General features: G+C 44.6%; 1 long non-coding RNA gene across 1 annotated transcript; it reads left to right on the forward strand.

The window, feature by feature from the left end:
* On the forward strand, positions 1 to 1,627 carry LOC135823347 (uncharacterized). The gene is made up of 3 exons (XR_010554679.1): positions 1 to 38; positions 335 to 366; positions 1,540 to 1,627. It is a non-coding gene; the product is annotated as an uncharacterized LOC135823347 (long non-coding RNA).
* Positions 1,628 to 8,876: the final 7,249 nt, after the last annotated feature.

An 8,876-nucleotide genomic window follows, 5' to 3' on the forward strand; every position in this document is an offset into this window, starting at 1 on the left:
GCTGAGACCTCCTTTCGCGGAATATTACTCAATGACAGGTGAGTTGACCAGTTCCCTTTGATTCATTTGCTTGTGTTGACTCTTTCATTTACGAAAAGTGTGCTGATTTTGGGCGGAATGCAATAAATAATGGAAAAGCTGACAGGATCTCCTTTCTAAATTTAGCTTTTCCGCTGCCGAGGCCTCCTTTTACGGAATACTCAATGACAGGTGATCTCTGAGTTTACCAGTTTCCTTCGATTCATTTGCTTATGCTCACCCTTTCATTTACGGAAACGTGTGCTGATTTTATTCGGATTTAGATCCATTTTTATCTCTTTGCCCTTGCCTACAGTGTGCGAAGAACGCGAGTTCCCCTTCTCGACGGTAAGGCTTATGTTAGATGTGTTGTCAAAATACTCATATTCATTGCACATTAGTACGTTACAAGTAAGGCACTGGTCAGTGGCATACTATCGTTGGCAGTTCCCAATCTGGAGGGAAAGGTTCAAGGACTCATTGACCGAGTTTGCCAAATAAATTCGCATATCAGGGAAAATCTCCATTGTGGAGAGGTTCAGTAACATGTTTGCTTCATACGAAACAAGCCAATGGGTGCAGTGTCGTCTCGTGAAAATCTCGTACTTGTATGATTGCATTTGTTTACTCGAGTCTGGGCTGTTTGAGTGAGTACTGCCGAGATTGCACTGCCCCAAATAAAGTTTTGTGCCGCCAAAGCAAGAATTACGATCTGCAATCTGTTTGTAGTACCAAGAGTACATAACCCCCCGTACTCTTGGTAGTACCTGTAGTACCTGCAAGAATGTGCAGTACATGTATCGTACTTTCTCTGTTGCTGTTTCAGTTGCCGTCATGTTGCTAAAGAAAGGTTCACTGGAGAGGTTCTGCAAAACGAAAATTCGAACGAAGTTTCGCGACAGTCCTTGCAAAAGTGTGTACGAATTTTTGCACGAACTTTGCGTTCTGCACATTTTCGTAGTTTGCGCGGGCCAAGTGCACGTACGCCATGACCCGATCTCACGAAATTTCCTACAAGAGTTCATTTCGCGTTCCCTGCAAGTTTCGCGTCCAAAGTTGCGAAGGTTCGCACTTCATGATGTAGAGCGAAAGTTTGTACGCATTTTCGTTTTGCAGAACCTCTCTAGTGACTCTTTTGTTTCATACGAGACGAGTCAATGAGTCGGTGTGGCTTAGAATCTTTCGCTGTAGAAGAAATCTATTCGTATGTCTATTGGAGAAATAATTGTATTCACTGGTTATAAAATAGGTTAAGACAAACTCACAGAATAAATACCATCGGTCCCTTGGTGTTCGTCCTAAAGAGGTTCGACTGGATATCATTCATACTCACCAAAAGATGTGTAAGATTTTATTATCATGGAGTGCCTTGTTTATCTCTCAGTATCAGTACCTCCAACCATAGCCCTGACCCTTTTATCCTCAGGATCAGTGTAGTTGTTAGAACGAGGTGTCGGACTCAGCAATGTATTTGTTTACATTTTAATACATGTTTATTGTTCCTCCTTTGCTGTGTTTTAGAAAATCGTGGACTAACAGTTTGAAGTCATTGAACTACTTCCAAGAGTTGTATCGACATCAACAGGATTACGATTTCAGTGCAATATGATGCTGGATGACCTTATCACGATAACCCATGATTATAAACCACTATAAACACAGAATCAACAAAAACATCTGCGACACGCACCTGGCGCATGGCTCGAGGGTGGGGAAATCTTAAATATCTGAAAGGCAAGACAAATTTATGGCAGAGTCATGAAATTCTGCAACAGCAACATGCACAGAATGACCTCCGTATAAAAAAAGTATCACCACCTGACTACTCACATGTTTCCCCGCAGAAGAACATGCATTATGCTAGTGCCATTTTCTGCAAGAAAAGGCTTGCACATCAATGCGTATAATCAAGTGTACATAACCCCCATTATGTACTCTTGGTATAATACGGTATTGATGTGATCAAGAGTACATAAACCTCTTGATATGATGTGAAAGCCATCATTTACATATTGATATAGGGCATTCCATTGATTGGTGACAGAAAAAACAAAAGAAATTATAGCAATAAAAACTGCTTTATGGCAGTTTTCTAAAAAAAGTTATTGTGTTCTAGTCCATGGACCCCGTCTAAAAAGTAAGAAATTAACGAAATGTGATAGCTGAAAATTAAAATTTCACACAAAACCTCACAATAATCACACACAGAATTAAAAGCTACATGTAGAAGACCTTTTCCCCTCGTGATCTTCTTTCCTATGCATGCATGTTGCCAATTGTTGGTGCAGTACAAGTTAAAGTTGAAAGCAGCATTTCAAGTGTTGTGATTATTGTGAGGTTTTGTGTGAAATTTTAATTTTCAGCTATCACATTTCGTTAATTTCTTACTTTTTAGACGGGGTCCATGGACTAGAACACAATAACTTTTTTTAGAAAACTGCCATAAAGCAGTTTTTATTGCTATAATACTGACTGAAGTGTTGGCAAGGGCTCTCGACTTCTGCAACCGGAATAAGCAACCGGAATTAGAATGTGCCGTGTCACGTTCGATTTTCGCATTATCGATGGCAGTGTTGTTCAGATACCCCGGGAAGCCAAAGGACGACTCTCCAAGATAAGGGCTCGCGGTGGTGGTGTGGGGACCTTGCGCCCCAGCCTTGGCTTCTCTGGTTTAGCTCAGCAGATCAGGGAGAGTGTACCGGTACGCGGTGTTGTACTACATAGTAGTACATGATTGTACTCCATGGCTTGGCTGAAGCAAATCGAGTCACGTGACTTACGTGAATATGACGTATTACGACCTTTAATACGTCGTTGCAGTTTCGCTCACAGGACAAAGGAAGCCGGATTGGGATATGACCACACGTACAGCACCGGTACATACATGAAGATTTAGCCTCGTAGGCTGTGTATTGAGTGTGCAAAGTGCTGACCAGGAGAATGGGATCACGCGCCCGATGCGCCATTATTGCGTAGGGTGCGAGCATCTTCAGTTATGGACTCTTGCCGTCTTTTGTTTTCTCCTTTTCCGGCAATATACAATGTAGGTTTCCGGGCCCCCGATGGTCATCCGTACGTATACTACCTACTACATATACATGTATTATCTGCTTCGGTTACAATCCTTGCAGACTGGCTGAAGGATCGAGGCCTGATCCTCAATGCTGGGAAGAGCCAAGTAGTGCCAATTCCTGCCGGCCGTCAGCACACAGCTGATCTACAGGTCGTGTGCCATGCCACTTCACTGCCTAGTTTGCTAAGTACTCGTTATCTTGGCGCCACAATCGATTCCGGCATGTCCTGGCACGCCCACAATGCCAAATGTTCTGCACGCGTGTCGCAGAAGATCGGAGCACTCTGGCGAATGCGCCGCTGCCTGAATCACCAGTCACGCATGACCTACTTTAGATCGCTGATCATGTCTGACCTGCTGTATGCTTCAAACGCGTACTCTAGCTCACTGCAAAGAAGGTACATGTACCTCGACCGTCTACAGGTCCTGCAGAACAGTGGGGCTCGTGCTGTCTTTGGCCGCCCTCCGTGGTCGTCTGCCCGCGACCTGCTGGAGCGCATGGCAGTGTTCCGTGTGGCAGAAGTCTTCAATCAGAAGCTAGCATACCTGGTGTGGCGCTGTCGTTATGCACTGGCAAGTCCAGAGTTGCAAGCCCTGCTAACCCCCGCTGCACCCGCCCTACTCGGCTCCAATCTGCCATGGGCCTGTGCGTGCCCGTTTCCCTTTCAGTTGCGGGGCGGGGGCGCTTTGCTTGCAAGGGTGCTGTATTATGGAATGCCCTCCCCAGCGACATCCGTGCCATCCATCACGCTCGGCAGTTTCGCACGCAGGTAATCCCCTATACCTGTGCCCTGTAGATGCTGAAGACAAGCGAAATCTTCTGTTTTTTTCTGTTTTCTTTGATGTACCGCTGACTCTATGCTGAAGATCTAAGCATTTAAATTCTCATTCTCATTATAATTTTCCTATTCGCTTTCATGTTATTGGGTTCTATGCCCGTTTGAATTTGCGAATCAAAATAAATACAAACAAACAACATCAGACTCAGTGTACCTCATCCAGCGTTTCTTGACTACTGGCCACCTGTCTTGTTCATAACAACTCCGATGCTTGAGAGAGAGAGAGAGAGAGAGAGAGAGAGAGAGAGAGAGAGAGAGAGATAGATAGATAGAGAGAGAGAGAGAGAGAGAGAGAGAGAGAGAGAGAGAGAGAAGGGGGGGGGAGGACAGAGTCGGTCGAATCTTGACCAGATTGGAAATACGTGCCGATATTGCAGAGCAGTTTATAATGTGCCCAGAATGAATTTCTTCATTTCTTAACGTTTTTAAACGCGTCTGGGAAGGCCAACGAGTACCACACCATATAGTTCGATCCGCCAGAAACCTTGAACATTTCTTCCGCCTGGTCTGGGTGGCGGGGTAGGGGAGTACTTTAGTGGTATCATGAACACTGAATGGGGAGTTACAAGGTCATCATGACGACTACTCTTTTACCTTATTGAATGTTGGCTGGCTGCTCGTATTCGTAACACTCACGTAAGTCTTTCATCTTGGCACGGTGTCATCGCTGCCATATCGCGAGTTCCTGATAATGCCGCAAGTACCGGTACATGTTAAGCTCATGTTTCCTGCCGAAAATGATCTTTTCTACACCTGACAGACTCACGACTGCCACCTGGAAAAGCCTTCCAGTCCGTAACCCTGCAAGAACGCAGCACCGCTCACTTCTCAATAACGCTACAAAGGTTTTGGTTGAATTCACGCGATATGCATTAGGAGTGCTGAAGTAACATAAAGAATACCACACTCTGCCATACTGCACTTTTATAGCGCTTCAGCACCCCAGTTACCAATCACTAGGGATACAGAATTACTGCGATGCTCCGATTCCAGCGCTACAAACACCTCGCGTGACTACCCAGGTAGAAGCGCCAATCAGAGTGACTCATGGAGTGGTAGGAAACAGACGCTGAGAGGGTCAGCATTACAATTGTAGGCATTCACAACACTGCCACCTACAAAATCTCCAGTCGCATACCCGCTCGAGGACATCAATGTAAACTTGGAACATCTAGGGGCATTGGAGGGTAATGTAATGTTTGATGTAGGTTGCTCCCAGTGTGGAGTTCAAGCGCTGCCATCAGGAGGCGTACGTCGAACCTTCCACTCAGCAAACCAGCAAGAAACCAGTCATCGTTTCGGGGAATTCACCCATCATCATTGGCTTGGCTTGTGTACACCACACAGGATCGCGAGCAGTGCACTACTATACGTACTGTGCTCTCCATCCAGGGCTCGGATGGAGAGCCAAGGATTAAATTTAAAAACTTGGAAAGGACCAATATGTTTCATGTTATCCGTACTTTGTGTCCAACACTAACACAGTAACAGCAAGAGTACAGTCAACTTCGCTAATAACGACTGCGGATATAACGACAATTCGTGAATAACGACATAATTTTCATGCCCAGAGCAAAGTCCCATCCAACTGTAACACATATAATGAGACTTCGGGTATAACGACACTTCGCGAATAAGGACACTTTTCTGATGCCCCGCCGAGTGTCGTTATAAGCGAAGTTGAATGTACATAACCCCCGGGTTATGTACATTGAGAGGGACGAAAAGCGTTTCTTCTGTAACTTTCACGGTTTTAACCGATCATCAGACAGCAACTTGACTACAATTTTCAGAAGATAAGATTGTTATAGGCTGCAAGCTTGGATCATAGCGCGAATGGATGATCCGGGCTGATAGTGTAATTATAAAAATGATTGCGTGAGTTGGTTGATGGGGTGCAAAAATAGGCGCAAAAAAAGAATACACTTTAGGCCTAGGCTCATGCAACCACATGTTCTTCTGAGGGAGGCAAGAAGAGGAACAATGAGGTAATTATGAGCAGCACCTCACCTGCGACTGCGAGTAGTGAGAAGGTTATGTGACGGCTGATGGTGAGAATTTTGAGAGGTAGTACTTATTTTCATGCCTGCACTTGCTAACTAGCTCCGATTTTTTGTTGATGTTGACACGCTTGTCCGCCTGAAGGATCTCCAGCTTCTCTCTTAGGCACAGAGGACAGCGCTTGGTTATGTTACTGTAACCTGGAGTCTGGGCGATAACTGACCAACCAAGACTGTACTCGCTGTTTTGCCGCTTCAGGTTCCAGACACACTTTGATAGTTCTGTGCTCTTCTCATGTCTCTCATGTCTGAATGATGTTAGATGGTTGCCGTATCTCTTCTTGAATTCTGGCTCCGTAAGACCGATATACTCCTTCTGTCTGTCCTCTCCGGTTATTTGGACGGTTGCCTTGTACACAATAGAGCTGATTTGGCAGTTGCCGTCCATCGGACACTGCGCTTTGTCTCTGCAGTTGCATCGTCTTTCCTTGGGCTGTCCATCGTTGTTTCCACTCTTCCGTTTAACTGAGTTGTTGTGTGACTTGACCATTGCAGACGTATTCGGCATACAACTATAGCTAACTTTAACTGTACTCCGGTTGAAGATCTTGTGTAGTCTGGATCCGAGTTAACCCCCGGGTTATGTACTCTTGCTAACAGTTATTAATAATATGGAGCATGTACATGTACAGCATCTCTCTTCTTCCGAACTCATTTTGCACACTTTCTCTCTTCCCAACTCCAATTTTCATTGCATATACATGTACACAAATAGGAGATCCCCCCCCCCCCCCGATAGGCGTCAGCCTTTGGGTAATCCTGAAAATTAATAATGATTATTATTAACTTGCAGTGTAACAGTGACACTCCGTTTCAAAATCTATAGCCTTGGAATTAGTCATGTAATTTCAATGTTCCATTCTTAGTATCAAGGTACACTACAAGAAATATTTTTGGAAAGTGTCAAAGTTCTGTGCTCTCGTGCACTGTGTTTCTCGCTACTACTCATACCATAGAGCACTTGAACCGATTTTAAATTAATTGCTTTGCCGTTCACTGGAATTCTTTGCGATCTTTTCGGCCAGTCACTCTAACTAACTTCGCCGATGAGAGCTGACAAGGTCGAAACAGCTAGCTTACAAGTAGCTATACTGTCCGGAGAGTGAGTTATTTATCTATTATTATTTATTTATTACAGCATCTCATAGCACAGTGAGAACACCGGCCAATGCAAAGAGAGAGGGTGTTAGCCAACCACGGCAAGGAAGGGAGAAGGGGAGGAGAAGAAAAAGGTACCGGCATGGATAAGCAGTGATTGCAACAAAATGAGAAACACAAAACCAAAGTCAAGGCGCGACAAAGTTCTATCACAGTACATAGTCATTGTACTGATGATTCTGGACTGATTTGAATCACAATAATATCTTCCTTATTGGCCATGGGCCATCGTGGAAATAAAGAATAATAATAATTGTAGAAAGGAAAAGGACATATGGAAACGAGTTAAGAGTAACTCTCCATCACTGTAACTAGATACTATAATACAGTCAGAAAGTGCAACAACTAGGCACGAAACTGACAGAGTACTGAGACATTCGACGTCCTGACACCTAGCTTCAACACATCTCCGTAGCGCTAACCGACAGCCTTCCAACTTGGAAGGTTCAAGGTTATGGAAAGACCAAAGAGGGGAAGGCAAGCGCAACGAAAACGAGCACAAGCTACAGTCCCAACGGAACAAAGAATGTCGATTGTCACTGGACGATGACGAGACCAGTAGGCGATTTGACAAAGCGGTCTAACTACAATTCGAAGCAGCAAAGCAGCACACCACCCAACTTGGGTGGGTCAAAAATATCAAAGATAAGTTAAGAAGGGGGAAGCTTTGCGAGAACGAATTGTACAAGCCGAAATCTAAACTCCTACAGTACTCCTCTGCACACAAACCACAAAACTACCCAATATAATGGTACACAAGCATAATGGAAGTGAGATAATGCATGTAACCTCGTTCTAAAAATAGTTCGTGCATGGCAGGGAGGGTCTTATGGCTTGTTTGTGCCCTTCAGGGTAGCCCTCGGGCCTACGGCCCTCAGGTTAGGCCTTGACGGATTATGCTAGCATAATTTTTCGCATAATTCCTACCAAAATCGAATAATCGCATAATTCGAGGCAAATTGCATACGAATCGCATAAATTGGAATAATCCGACTGTTCGCATCAAATTCCATACAGTTGTACATGTTCTACAAGTACAAGTAGATGCACCAGGAAGTCGTAGTACGACGTAGGTTTACGACTCCCTTGATAACATGTCCAGTCCACTACAATCAGTGACGGTCGTAGCTAGGTCGGACGGTGCGTTGACCCCGTTGAATTTACAACGCCGTCTACAAAAAAATTCCCCTGTTATTTTGCACAGAACCATCATATACATTAGCAGCATATGTGAGCATGATGCGGCATAAAAAACCGTACACACTTCTGAAATGCGTAGCGTTTAGTAGTACACCGTACATTTTATGCCGAATTCATTATCTGCACCGTACTAAAATGCATACAGGGAGTTGTACGCACCAGTTTCGAGTATATTCAGGGGGATTTAAAATACTCCAAGGCCCTCGACGCGCCATCAAGAGTAGTAAAATAACGATTGAGCGGGCTTTAAACTCTGATAAGGCCCTTGGCGGGAATGTCGCTGATTGGTGGTTTCCTGGACAACGAGACAGACCTCGTTCTAGAGATGATGACGTTTACAGCGGTCTACACTATAACACAGAAAGATTCCTTCAAGGCTTCATGCTGACGGACAGCACTGCATGACCACAATGTGATCACAAGACACGTGTCTACTTCAGCACAATGTCATTATCGTTTACGAGACTGCCCGTGCAGCAGCAACACTGTCCAGCATCCACCCACAAATCTACTAGACGAGGGGTCGGT

The sequence above is a fragment of the Sycon ciliatum genome, chromosome 8, assembly GCF_964019385.1.
Source record: "Sycon ciliatum chromosome 8, ocSycCili1.1, whole genome shotgun sequence".
NCBI lineage: Eukaryota > Metazoa > Porifera > Calcarea > Leucosolenida > Sycettidae > Sycon > Sycon ciliatum.